At 40.4% G+C, this 15,177-nt stretch overlaps 1 long non-coding RNA gene across 1 annotated transcript in view; it reads right to left on the reverse strand.

Annotated features, from left to right (window-relative positions):
* Positions 1-752: 752 nt before the first annotated feature.
* Positions 753-15,177, reverse strand: part of LOC129145903 (uncharacterized) — a 49,041-nt gene continuing 34,616 nt past the window's right edge. The window contains exons 3-4 of the long non-coding RNA XR_008552068.1: positions 1,080-1,239; positions 753-980 (exon numbers count right to left, since the gene is read on the reverse strand). This is a non-coding gene — a long non-coding RNA (uncharacterized LOC129145903). The remainder of the gene's footprint in view (positions 981-1,079; positions 1,240-15,177) is intronic.

The raw sequence follows: 15,177 nt of genomic DNA on the forward strand, positions 1-15,177 counted from the left end.
GTCTGTGGGAGAGTGTGCTATGGTGGGTCCACCTTCAAAGAGCTTGTGGAGGCTGCACTGATGCCTGTAGATGTTCTGCTTCTTGATACTGGGTTGGAGTTCACCTGGTCTGCAAAATGTTACCATCTCTAGAAAATAGTTTCTATGTGGAATTTTTCTGAAACTCTCTATACTGACCTTTAATTATTCCTTCTTTGTGTCATTATTGCATTTTATTTTATATTTTAGTTATTGCCAATATTACAATTATTTGAAAACTTTTTTTTTTTTTTTTTTTTTTTTTGGTGGGACCCTGGCCGGCGGTCAGGGAACAAACTGGCTCAGCAGAGGCTGCGGGCAGCCTCGCAGCCCAGTGCTCAACCGCTGCGCACCAGGGGAGGCCCTTGAAAACTATTTGATTAGAAGTTTTGTGAGGTTGAAAGGACATGTTTGTTTTGGGTATACAGTGGTTTCTTTAATTTTTATCTTTGTGTAGATGAACTGGGGTGTAGGCCAGAAGTTGTGGGACTTGAGAGTATTCACCAGAGACAGAGTGGGGAGAAGAGCAGGCAGATTTTACTGAAATACACTGCTGAGGGGAGCAGTGGATGAGACAGGAAAGGTGTGCTGCGTCATATGTGGGTTAGCTCCCTGGCCAGGGATCAAACTCAGGTATGTGCTGAGACTTAAACCCTGGGCCACCAAAGGAGTACCTGTTTTTGGTATACAGTCTTATCTTGGCCGACTCAAGTAAGTGTTCTTTAAATATTTATTGCACTAAATGGATCATATATATCTTTATTTTACCAGTCAAGTCCATTGTGTAAGTTAGCTGGCTTTTTCTTGCTTTTCATAGGGAAAGGGTAAAATCATAAAGAGTTCAGATGCCAAAGGTCAGGAAATTGGAGAATCAGAAATAGAAGCTTGTCGTGATTCAGGTGTCAGGTTTTTGTATGTCGTGTCTTGAGCTTCTCTTGAGCACTGTTGTATAACAAACCTTTCTGAAATGATGAAAATGTTCTGTAACTTTGCTTTCCAATAAGTTAGCCACTATCCAATTACTACATTTGACCAGTGTGACTGAGAGATTTAATACTTACTATTTTAAAATTAATTTATTTTCTGACATTGTAGATCATTTTCATACAATATTTGATTTCTCCCCTCAGGTGTAGTCTCCATAGCTCTCCTGCCACCATAGCAACTGTGACCAATTACCATAGTTCCCTGTGCTCTTCCCTCCAATTTTGACTGTCTCCCCTAAAAGATATGGAAACATATGTACACATTTGTTACTTATTTTTAAGTAACTGAAAGTTACATAACCACATGTGACCACTGATTATGGTTTTACGTAACATAACCTCTGGTGATTGGGGACAGACCATTTTCTCTTTTAACCCAAAATGTCCGTGACAAGTTCTGATCTTAGGGGATTTTAAATTGGTTTCTGTACTAAGAAAGAATTCCAATAAGGTTCCAATCAATTATTTTTCCAAAAAAGAAATAAATATGTCTAATGTGAAAAAAACCATAAATGAGAGTAAGAGGAAAAGATTAAAAAGAATGATAATAGAAGTGGCCAAATGAAAAAAATATTCCCTTAAAACAAAAATATTTCTTTGCTTTTGAAATTCTTTATTCTTATGACTTTGGTATATATTATTGGACTTTTAAAATCTCTTAAACTCATCTATTGCATTCTGTTAGGAGGAAAAAATCTTCAAATCAGGGATGATCCATCTCTGTTAAAGCTAAGTTATAGCCTTTGTGTGGTAGGGGTCCAGTTACTCTATTCTTGTGTTAAGGGTATTAGAAAGATCACTTTTTTGCCATGCCCAGTTTTCCTAGCTCAGTTTTCTTGAAGAACAATGTGTTAGTTTCCTGGGGCTTCCGTAAAGATCACAGTCTAGGAAATTAAGCAACATAAATCTATTGTTTCTATAGGTTTTGGAGGCTGAAAATCTGGGATCAAGTTGTTTGTAGGGTTGGTTCTTGCCAAGGGCCATGGGGGAGAATTTTTTAGACCTCTCCCTGAATTTCTGGTGGTGTGCTGGCCCCTTTGACACTCCTTAGCGATGTCTGCCTTCATGTTCACAAAGCGTTCTCTTTTTATGTGTTGCTCTGTGTCCACACTTCCCCTTTTATAAGGATGCAAATCATATTATATTACACCTCAACCCAATGACCTCATCTTAAGAGACCTTATTTCCAAATAAAGTACTGGGGATTAGAACTCTCACATCTCTTTTTTGGGGTGGGGGATGAGGGAGGACACAGTTTACCCCATACCAGACAGCCATGGTTGGATCTGGAGAGCAGGTGGGAATAGACATTGTTCTTTATCAACCATGTTCATTATTTACTCCAAAATATTTGAGGAAAGAAGGGGCAAGCCATCATCACTTGGGTTGTCTGTGCATTCGTAACTTTTCCCCTAGAGATAAGCTCTGTGTATTTCACATGCACACCTACCTACTGGGCTAAAGTAAGATTTTCAAAGACTATTATGGGATATGTTTGTGCTAGGAAATCAGAAATAGAATGGAGAGGATCTGTTCCATCTCTGAATGGAGTTCTATGAATTTATAATCTCAGGGTTGGTCTTACTGGCCAAAGTGGGTACTGGGGTGAGGGTGGAGAGAGAAAAACTTCTTGCATTTCACTTTCTGTCTCCATTACCTACCATTACTTTCATCTAACGAGTGCCCACATTTCACTTCCTGCCTCCATTTTCCCAGTTCTTGTCCCCTCTGAGTCAATTTTTTTGGGATTTCTGAGATAACCCAATATCCTACCAAAAGTTTCACTTTTTTTCCTTACTGAAAATCAAGTAAGCTGAGATTATCTTATGCAACAGAAAGTCTCAACTCAGATTCAGAGGTAGAGAAAGGCAGAAGTAGAGAGCATTGTTAAGTGAGGAGCCCTGAGCAGTGGACCCTGCTCAGAAGTGGAAGTTTATTTCAGAGGATAGACTTGGTCTTTCTCCCTCCAGCCCCCCCCCCCAACATGTAATGGGTGTATTTCCCAAGAACAGGTCTCCACATATAAGCCCCAGTGAGTAAAGGAAACCTTGTTTACTGTCATGTCCCTACCCAAACCACACTCCAATAAACAGTGAAAACCTCTAACCCTTAGTCACCAGTGGAGGCAAATTATAAACTTCTAAGTATGTGGCTTCTCAGAGATACCATATTTTCCTTGTATAATGAGCCTGAAGTTTGTGGTAAAGAATGACTTAAGAATCGGTGAACTCATGTCTAACGGGGATTTTTATCACTATCAATTGCTTTCTGACTGACAGGGCTGCTATTTCTTTTGGTAGCAGGACGAGCTAAAATACAGAGAGAAAAATCTATAAATAAACATAGTCTCCATGATGGCAAGGTTTGCTGTTGCCAAAAGAGTATGTTCCTGGGAAAGGGCCCCCACTCACTCCTAACCCTTTCAAGATAATGTGCTATGATCAAAGTCAATTCAAAGGACACCAGTGCACCATCATAGCAGGGGCTGGGTTGGTAGGTCCACGCATGAAATACTGTCTGTGCAACAGAGGAACTCAGAGTTGATCAGGAAGACACTAGTAACAAAGTATTAGGATTCTATGGCAATTCTTCCTAGAGGGGTAGGCAAACAATGCTACATGCTCACAAAGAGAAGACCAGCTGATTGTGTCTGTAGGAAGCTTAAAGAAGGTGGTATTTGAGTCAGATATTTCAGGATACATGCAAATCACCATGCAGAGGAGAGAAAACTTGATCTGTCAAAGACAGCATTGAGCAGGGAGAGGCATGGTCACTTCTGGTAAATAGCGCTTAGCCTGGTTAGACTGCAAGGATAAGGAGGGCTGGAAGGATAACATGAAACTGCGTCACAGAACTTTCTGGCTGGAATGGTGCAGAGAGGAAATACCACATAAGGTTTTTAAGTAGTAGTTTATGGAGCCAGTTGTAGGGTTTAGAAAATAACTCTGGCAGGAATGTTGAAGATGTATTTGGAGGAAAGAGGATGTCAAGAAATTGGTAGGTTATTGCAGGAATTGAGGCAAGGTATACAGAAATGACTTTAAGGAATGATCCGTGCATCTTTCTGGTTTCATAAAGCTAAAAGGAAGTTAAGCAAGTTTCCATTTCTAAATATTTCCCTACTGTTAATTTCATAGTAAAAATTCTTAGAGGCATCAGCAGAAGGCACATTCCAGATGGCAGTTATTTTTCACAGTTTTTAGGTAGATAACAATATACTTGACATTTTTCTCATTAAATGTGAGCTTTGCTCTATGATTAAACATTCTAGGCAACTGTAACCTAAAATTATAAGTGGGAAAAGCAACAGCTCAAATGTTTCAGTCAATAAATATACAGGAGACAGTCAACATGAAATAACTTTTTTCTATGCATTCTTCAAGGAAGAGCTGATTTGAAGATGACGTTTTTGGCAAAGATTTTGCCTTCATACTAAGTAGACCGTACAAGGGAGGTCTTGGGGTATCCCTTGGTCTGGGACTGCAGTCCATACTGCTAATTATTGCTGGGACTCAAATAGAGGGAAGCAATTCCATTATAAGAATCAAAGCTGAGGCCCAAAGTACTAGAAGGGCATGGAATTTTTTATTGCAACATTTATGGAATTACCAAAGACAGTCACAGAAAGGTAAAATTTCAATTGGCAATCTAAAAATAGGAAATATACTTAACTTCTTGCTGAAGGGAAGGCTCAACAGTATGTGTGTGAGCATAAGTGCATAGATGTGTGTAAGTGTGCGGGTTTTGTGTGCATGGGTGTGCATGTACATGTGTTTGTTGTGCATGTACAACCTGCTCTGCCTAGTAAAGGAAAAGATGAAAATTTGTAAGTTACAATTCTTTTCTCATGGAATGATTATAGAAGATGAAGAAATCTTCCCTTTCCTTAACTGCTCTGATCCATTGGCAGTTTCTATGTAGAGATATATTGAGAATAGTTTTCCTGTCTATGTCAGCTGAATGGTGATGGGCATTATTGATGTCTTCTATGGGTACACAATATAGGTGTGGCATCACAACTGCTTATATGCAATTTTGGTGATATGCACAAAACTGAAAATTCAGAAGGCAGATTCTGGTAAACTTAAAAAGTTCCAAACATGAGTGACAAGATAAGATGAAAGAATTTGTTGCAGATAAAGAGATTCTCACAAAATCATGGAATAAAGATGAGTAGTTGGTGGGTTTATTTGTTGTAGAGAAGACATGACACAGCATGTTTAACATGCAATAGTGATCAGAACCAACTGAGTCATTTTGATGAAGAGAGGAGTTGCCACAGGAGGCAGAGGAGAATCAATTCTGGATTGATGAAATTAAATGTAAATATGAGGTCACAATATCAAAATTGTAGAAGAGATATTCACAACCCTATTAAAAACACAGCCCTATTTCTGAGTCATGTTGATGTGTGGTTTCATCTCTTTTTGGGCTTGTGAGCCACAATGCTTCCTCGGAACCAAAATTACCCATTATCATTGTTAAAATGGTTGTATTAGTTTGTTAAGGTTGCCAAACAAAATACCATATAATTTTAGAGACTAGCAGTCTGAGATCAAGATGTCAGTAGGATTGGTCCCTACTAAGACATGTCTCCTTCAAGTGTAGATGGACATACTCTCCCTGGGTCCTCCATGGTCATCCCTCTGTGTATCTGTGTTCTGATCTCTTACTATAAGGATACCAGCTTAATCTGCTAGTGGATTAGGGCCCACACTAATGTTTTACCTTAACTACCTCTTTACAGGTCCCATTTTCCAAATACAGACACATTCTGATATATGGGGGATTGGCACTTCAGCACATGAATTGAGGGGAACACAATTTAGCTCATATTAGTGTCACCCAAGTTCCTCCAGTGACCTAATGTCCCATTCTCTAGACTTTGTTTAGAATGCCTGTCTTTGTGATCCCCAATTCTCTCATTCTCTTGACCTGACATCTCTGGTAAAAACACCACAAGATGGGAGGAATGTATCAGCCTGTCATTGGCTCTCAAAACCCATGAGAATCAGCCAGTAAGTGAGACACACACCTGCAGTCAGTGCAATCTGGAGGAGAGGTGGGAACAATAGAATCCTCTTCCTCTTCCCACAGACACATGAAAATGTGAATATCTTAAAGAGAAGGGTGGATCTCCCATAGAGAGTGGTTAAAGACAAGACAGGTATGTCCCTTCCACTAGACCTCACTCATTCATTCCCACCTGTCCCAAATAATCCCCCCAACCCCCGCAAAAGAAGTCTTGCTCCTCACCCTTGCGTTGGCTCATGACTGCTAAGCAGGGAATGAACAATGGTGAGACACTTTTTGGAATACATATTCCATGCTTAGGAGTAAACTCTGCCATTATCTTGTGACTTAGGGCTTAATTTAGCCTATCACCAAATGGGTAATCTTGATTTTGTCAGCTTCTTACATCTCAACTTGAGACTGAATTGTGAAGTCTCAATTTTTTAAAGATTTATTTATTAATTTATTTTTATGCATATAAGAACTGGGGTACAGGCCAGATGTGTGGGAGGGTGAGAGGATTCACCAGAGACAGAACAGGGAACAGAACAGGCAGACTGACTGAAATACACTGTTGAGGAGAACAGCAGGTAAGACAGGAGAGGTCTGCTGCGCCATGTGGTATCTCCGTGGCAGGCTGGGATCGAACTCTCACTGCAGAGGCTGCAGACAGCTCCACAGCGCTGCGCCCAACTGCCTGCACCACCAGGGAGGCCCTGAAGTCTCCTTTTGTTCTGAATTATCTTGCAAGGGAGCCCCAAACCTTTTATAATTTAGTTAATAATTTGTTATGCGTTGTCTCATAAGTGAGACCAGGAAGGGAAAGCGTGTAATTTCTATACCACAGTTAACCCTGAATCTCCAATCATTTTTATTTTATAGGTTGTTGTGTTAATTAAACTAAGTAAGATATTTCAAATGCCTAGAACTTGCCTAAGCTCCCAAAAGGTAAATGTCCAAATACTAGTTTCTTTCCTCTATCCCATCCAAGCTGACCTCTCTAAGGACCTTGTAGTGCCAGGAAGGGCACAGAGCTTGTTCTCTATTATCCAACTCCAGATGGGTAAAGGAGAGACATGGAGCCCTTGGTGGCATTCTGGGGCTTTTATTGAGCTTTTACACATAGTGCAGCAACCGGGTACATGGCAGGCAGGGGTGCCGGGGGGCCTGGGAGGCCAGGAGTAGTGTCACCCCAGGGACCCTGGTGAAGCTTACTCTTTACTCTTTCTGGGCTCTCTGGTGCCCCTCTCTTCTCTGCTTCTTTTGGCAAATATAAATACTGCAGCCATGGCCCACAAAAGTAAACAATAAAACTGAAAATAACAATATAACAAAATGCAGGTGCCCGCCATCAGGCATGCAATCCTAGTGGCCGGAGGGCAAAAAAGTCTGAAAATCATTTACCCTAGCAGACCTCCTCACAGCTTTATTTGGGCACAGGTTTTCCCAGCATTAGGAGCTACAAGATCCTGGAAAGAAACAAACCAGACACTGAAACCCCAGATTAATTGACAGGAGAGACCACCTGATGGTGGGACTCCAGCATTGGTACCACTTTCAAAAGATCTGTTGCAGGAAAGATGGCAGAAGGTGTTGGCATATTAGGTAGGAAGGTGTATTCTTCCACTTACACACTTGTCTTTTCTCTACCCAGCATTATAATGGTCCTTTTAAAATGTAAGTTATAGCATGTCTCCTCTCCAGTAAATTTCTCAGATGGCATGCCTTCATAATGAGTTGAAAACAGTCTTCATAATGGCTTGTAAGTTTCTTCTTAATCTCACAACACCTTGACATATTTGATCTTGTCTCCTACATGCTCCCCACTGTTAATTCTTGAGTGTGCCAGGCAAGTTCCACCACTACTCTTGTTTTTTCCTTATTCTCTGATCCCCCCAAGAAGACGGCACACTTACTGTTTCTGATCTTTACTCAAATGTCATCTTCTCAGTAACTTTCCCCATTTAATGAATTATTTTTTCATCACAGCACTTGGAGTAAATTGATTGAATCAGGGAAGAAGTTGTCAGTCCCTACTTACTTGCGTCCATCCAACTGCAGATAATAAAGATAATAAATCTAATTGCAGCCAAGCTTATGAAGGACATCAAGCCTCAGACTTATGTTAACGAGTGATTATTACAGGTAAAAGTGTTCCCTAGGCAAACAGAAGAGAAGTTATTTACTGGGAAACTATATTGTAACCATTGCATTAATAAGGTACCAGGAAATTAACAATGTGTACTAATGGGTCAGGGTTGGGAATAAATGAAAAGGAATTCATGGAAAAGAAACCTTGCACAATTAAAGATAGTGATGTCACAGGGGCCTCCCTGGTGGTGCAGGCGGTTGAACGAATCTCTGTGAAGCTGTCCGCAGCCACTGCGGTGCCAGTCCAATCCTGGCTGGCCTCGGAGCAGCCCACCTGGTGCAGCAGACCTCTCCTGTCTCAACCGCTGCTCCCCTCAGCAGTGTATTTTGTCAGTCTGCCTGTTCTGTTCCCTGCTCTGTCTCTGGTGAATCCTCTCACCCTTCCGTGCATCTGGCCTGTACCCTGGCTCTTCTATAAAAAAAAAAAAAAAAAGATAGCGATGTCACAAAGGTGAGACCCAATGGGAAAAATATGTAATGTTGCTGCTGGATAAGAGATTCTTAAACATCATCAACAAGAACTGTGAAAAAAAGAGCTACATGTTAGGAATCCCATGGAACTAGCATAAAGACAGTCCTTCTGCCTCGCGGTGACCAGAGGTGGTCTCTCTAAATAGAAAGTGTTTAGCATACGAAGGTGTGTATGTGAAGGGAATTTCATAATTCTTTAACCAATGCACAGGGAAGAAAGTTCTATGAAAGCAAGGACAGAGTCTGATTTTTTGACTGCTATACTTGCCACTTTCAGCACATAATCTGGCATGAAAAAGAGAAACAATATTTATAGAACAAAACAGACTTCACGACTCATGATAAAAACTCTCAGGGGAGGGCCTCCCGGTGGCTCAGCAACTGAGCGCTGGAAGCTGCTCGCAGCCTCTGCAGCACCGGTTTGATCCCCGGCCACTGGCGAGGGTCCCACATGACGCGCAGACCTCTCCTGCCGCCCGCTGCTCCCCTCAGCAGTGTATTTCGTCGGTCTGCCTGTTCTACTCTCCGCTCTGACTCTGGTGAATTCTCTCACCCTCCCATGCTTCGACTGTACCCAGTGCTTGTATAAATAAATAAATAAATCTTTTAAAAAACAAACAAACAAAAAAAAACCTCAGGGGAATCTTCTGAACTTGATGAAGAATAGCTACAAAAACCTATAGCTATCATCATACTTAAAATGGGACACTCAAAGCTTTCCTACAAAATCAAGGATATCCCTTCTTACCACTCTTTTATAACATCGTGCTAGAAGTTCTAACTTATACTTTAAGATACACAGATAAGAAAAGATACACAGATTGAGAAAAAAAATAACTCTTTGTCCTCATATGATGTGATGTTTTATGAGAAAAATTGTAAACAATATGCTAAAAAAACTCCTGGGATAAAGAAGTAATTACAGGGCCTCCCCGGTGGCGCAGTCGTTGAGCGCTGGGTTGCGAAGCTGCCCGCAGCCTCTGCGGCGCCGGTTCGATCCCCGGCTGCTCCCCGGCCACCAGAGGAGGGACCCACATGGCGCGCAGACCTCTCCTGCCGCCCGCTGCTCCCCTCAGCAGTGTACTTAGGTCCGTCTGCCTGCTCTGCTCCCCGCTCTGGCTCTGGTGAATTCTCTCGCCCTCCCGCGCTTCTGACTGTACCCAGTGCATGTATAAACAAAACAAACAAACAAATAAATAAATAAAATAAAAAAACATGCCTCTAATAAAAAAAAAATAAATAAATAAAACCTAAGCTATTTAAAAAAAAAAAAAAAAAGAAGTAATTACAGGATACAAGTTTGATATACAAAAGTCAATTGCTTGCCAAGAATGAACAAGTAGGATTTAATGTTAAAAACACAATACTATTAACATTAGCACCCCACAATTAAATAGATATAAACCCAATAAAAATATGTACAATGTCTAAAGGAGGAATAATATACATTTTGATGAATTAAATAAACAGAATTTTCATGTTGATTGAAGGAAGACTCAGTAATGTTTTCAGTTCTTCCCACCTTGTTCTATAAATTCAATGAAATCCCAATCAAAATTCTAGCTGTGAATATGAACAAACAAATCCTAAAGTTTATGTGGAAAGGTGAAAGATCTATCATGTTCAACACTATGTTGAAGAAGAATAAGGTTGGAGAACTGATATTGCCTGATGTCAGCTGTTACTCCAAAACTGCAGTAATCAAGACAGTGGGGTATTGGCAAAAAAAGCAGATAATATTCAGTGGAACAGAACAGAGATCTCAGAAGTAAATTCATACATATAGTTAACAGATTTATTTTTATTTTATTTATTTATTTATTTTATTTTTTAAAAATATTTATTTATTTATGCTTACAAAACTGGGGCACAGGCCAGAGGTGTGGGGGGTGAGAGGATTCACCACAGACAAAGGGAACAGTACAAGCAGATTGACTGAACTGAAATACACTGCTTAGGGGAGCAGCAGGTGAGTCAGGAGAGGTCTGCTGTGCCATGTAGGTGTCTCCCTAGCCGGGAATCAAACTCATGCTGCAGTGGCTGTGGACAGCCTCATAGGTTGCGTCCTAACCCCTTGAGCCACCAGGGAGGCCCAGTTCACAGATTTTTGACAAAGAATTAAATGAAGGAAAGATAGTATTTTAAGAAATGATGCTAAATGTGCAAAATATTGAATCTAGTTATAGACTCTTCATAAAAATTAACTCAAAATGAATCATAGATGTAGTTCTTAAATGCAAACTGTACAACTTTTAAAAGAACACAGGAGAGAATCAAATGACATTTGTTAGTTATGGCAATTACTTTTAGACAAAACACCAAAAGCAAAATCCATGGAAGAAATAATTGATAAGTGAGACTTCACTAAAATGAAAAACTTCTGTCAGCGAAAGACAAGATCAAGAGTAAGAGAAGACACTCACAAGCTATAAGAATATATTAGCAAAGGACACACCTGATAAAGGACTGCCATTAAGATATACAAAGAAGTTTAACTCAAAAAATATAAACAATCTAATTAATAATGAGTCTAAGACCTTAACAGACACCTACTAAAGAAGATAAACAGATGACAATAAGCATATCAAAAGGTGCTCTATATCATAGCTCATCAGGGAAATGAAAGTTAAAGAAATGAGATTGCACTACACACCTATTAGGATGAACAAAATCTGGAACACTGCAAACTCCAAATTTTGTTGAGGAGGAGGAGCTACAGGAATTCTCATTTGTTGGTGGTGAAAATGTAATATGGTACAACCACTTTGAAAGATAGTTTAGCAGTTTCTTACCAAACCAAATATACTCTCACAATATGGTTTAGCAATTATTCTCCTTAATACTTACCCCACAGGAACTGACAATTTGTTTCCATACAAAAATTTGTACGCAGATGTGTATGGCAGTTTTATTCATAGTTAACACACTATGTAACTAAAATGAATGATAGATGCATGCATAAACAAACTGTGGCAGGTGAATTGATAAACTCTGGTACATCCAGACAATTAAATATTATTTACCAATAAAAGAAAATGAATTATTAAGCCATGAAAAGACAAGGAGGAATATTAACAGCATATTGTTAAGCAAAAGAAGCCAATCTGAAAAGGTTACATATTATATCATTCCAACTACATGACATTCTGGAAAAGGCAAAACTAAAAAAATCAGTGGTTACTATGGTTTGGGTGGTGGGGGAAGGTTTGAATAAGGATATTTAGGTTATGAAAATACTCTATATAATACCATAAAATAGATAATCATAATGACGTACAAATGCCATCATACAGGCATCTAAACCCATAGAATGCACAAATTCCAAGAGTGAATCATAAAGTAAACAATGGACATAGGGTGATAAAGAACTGTAATCTAAGTTCGTCAATTGTAACAAATGCACCACTGAGAGGAGATGTTGATAATGGGAGACAGTAAGCATATGGGGCATAGGAATTTTTTATAACTCTTCCTCCATCCCTCAATGTTACTTGAACATTAAACTTTATTTTTTTTTTTTTTTCAAATATTAAATTTTTATTTTTATATTCCCCCATACAATTGCAAACGCCCCATTCTGACCCCAATCCTTCCCCTCCCGCCCCCCACCCCCGAACATTAAACTTTAAAAACATTGTCTTGGGCCTCCCCTGGTGGCACAGCGGTTGAGCGCTGGGCTGGGAGGCTACCTGAAGCCTCTGCAGCGCAGGTTGGTTCCCGGGTCACTGGCAAGAGCCCCACCAAAAAAAAAAAAAAAAAATTGTCTTAAGGAAATCAGACTTAAGTGTCATCATTGCTTTCTTTTCTGAGCTCTTTTTCAATGACCTCAATATGGAGAATTATTACTGGATATTAGCAACTCTTTCAAAAAGTATGCATATGTGCACAAACATGCAAAAGTTTGGAGCTAATTTCAGGGCAAAGAACCAAGTTCCAAGTGTTTGGGTTGGTATCTAGTTTGGTGTCTTGATCTCTTGGTTACATTATGCCTTGTCAGTGAGAGAAAATGGTACAGATGCTGTTGGTACAGGGCATGAATTTTGGAACCAAATTGTTAGCAGTTTTCATTTCCATGTGATCTTGGGCAAATTTCAACATTTTCTTATGTCCCAATTTTGTCTTCCATAGATAAATAAAGATGATTCTTCTCTTATAAAACTGATTTTGGGATTAAGTAGGATAATCTAGGTAAAGCACTTAGCAGTGTGCCTAGCACAATGTATATGCTTATGGAGTGTCCATTCCTCCTGTACCATTTAGCAAAGGTCACTGAGAGATATGTAATGTGAATCCTTCTTGTCTTCCCTTTTTAAAGATTTATTTATTTATGCATACAAGAACTGGGGTACAAGCTAGAGGTGCGGGGGTGGGGGATGAGAGGACTCACCAGAGACAGAGTGGAGAACAGAACAGGCAGACTGACGGAAATACACTGCTGAGGGGAGCAGCAGGCGAGATAGGAGAGGTTTGCTGCGCCATGTGGAGAGTTCCCTGACCGGCTGGGGATCGAACTTGTGCTGCCAAGGCTGTGGATAGCTTCACAGCACTGTGCTTAACCCCTTGTGCCACCAAGGAGGACCTTCTTGTCTTCTTTTAAGGCAGGACAGGGGAGAGAGATGGAATCTATATTGCCAGATGGAAGTTGGGGATGGGTCAAAGGTTGTTTCTTTTGGAAGAGGTATGGAGTGTCTTTCAAAGCCATTGGTCACTAAAGAAACGAGTTAAGACAAGGCCTATCAGAGAGAGCAAAGTTTGAACATGGGAAGGCAGGTCCAGGTCACTGCTAAATCCCAGGGGATACACATCATAAATTTCAGGTGATGGAACTGAGTTCAAGTAGAAATAATGGCAGATGACGCAATGTAGGAACAGAACGGAAATGGATGAAGGGACTATCCTGAAGTTTTGTTAGAATGCCAGGTCCTACTCCTGCCCCACTGGTTAGAGCACGAATCAGAATAATTTAGAATGGGAAGGACATGATACTAAATGAAATAAGTCAGTCACAAAGTGAAAAACACTGCATGATCTCATTTATATGAGGAATCCAAAACGGTCAATTTGATGAAAGCAGAGTAGAGTGGTGGAAGGGAGAAATGGGTGGGTAGGGGGGTTTGCTGGTCAATGTGTATAAAGTTTCATTTATGTAGGATGTAGAGAACTGCTTTACAGTACATGGTTATAGTGAATAATACTTTACACTTAAAATGTGTTAGGAGGGTAGATCTCATGTTGGGTGCTCTTAGCATGATGATTAAAAAAAAGAAGTACCTAAAAGGTCAGGGACAGGGTTCACATCAAAGAAAACATGTAAGCCCAAGGAACTCTCTAGTGAGCTCAGATTTGAATAGCACATGAATAAAAGCTAGAAAATTTGGCACCAGGCTCTCCAGGGAATATAGAGAAGCATGAGGTTATAAGACTAACGTCAGGGAGACTAAGACATAATGTGTAGAAATTTCTGAATACACCAAGAATAACTCAGATAAAATAAGGATGTATGAAGCAGTCCCAGGTTTGGGTGATCTGTGGTGTTATTTTGATGAATGACAAAACACACAGACTAAAAAAACACATAATGGTGACAACAACAACAAAATAACTCTGGACCCAGGTGAAGCAGGACATGCTTGGATCCTGGCGTGATGCCACCTGCTTCTAGATGACAGCTGTCAGCATGTCCCATTAATGTGTTTGTCTGGCCTGCATAGACTCTCCAAACTAAAGTGGGAATCAAAAACCTTACAGTTGGCAGTGTTGGCCCCTTATTCCTAATGGCAATTTTTTCACAGACAACTGACTCCAGGTGGGTGCCTCCATTCCTCATGATCTCCTGCCTACCAACCCTGTCCCATACCTGTAGACTTTCGAAACTGTAGCCTAGATAGAACAGCTGCTGGTCAGTTCAGATCTCCTCATGTGGGGCCATGGGCTGAGAGAATGCACATGACAGCAGTGACCTTCTTTGGGGGAGCTCAATGGAATCTCAGGCCTCCTCATTGGTGCTGGTGAGGGTGAAGAAGAGCATTAATACTGAAATTCTGGGGGAGAAAGGAGGAGGAGGAAGAGGAGGTGAGAGGGAGAATGGAGGGAAGAAAAGGGATACAGAGAAGTAAGGAGGGAGGGAGAGGTGACTTGGTGGCAAAACAAGTAATGATTTTTAACTGGCCTCAGGGAGCACAGTTTCTAGGACAATGCAAAGGCTTATCCTCAAATCTGACCTCAACTTTTTTCTCAATTATTCAGATGAAAATAATTAAATTTAAATTATAGAAAAATCCATATAACACAAAAGTAGGATGACAGTTAAGCCACTCAAAGTGAAATCCTGTTAGTGGGCTGCAGTGCCACACCACTGCCCTTGTGCAGGCTGGGGCAAGTGGGGTTCTAGAATAGCAGGTGGAAAAGAACTGAAGTTAGAGTGTGGCTCAGAACAGTCAGGAGGAGGTAATGTGTCTTCCAAAAATGCAAATATGATCCTTAGGAAACAAATCCCTGTCCACTAGAGTCATATTGCAACCACAGCAGTGGCATTCCT

This window comes from Talpa occidentalis, unplaced genomic scaffold, assembly GCF_014898055.3.
Source record: "Talpa occidentalis isolate TD23 unplaced genomic scaffold, MPIMG_talOcc4v2.1 talOcc4.10, whole genome shotgun sequence".
NCBI lineage: Eukaryota > Metazoa > Chordata > Mammalia > Eulipotyphla > Talpidae > Talpa > Talpa occidentalis.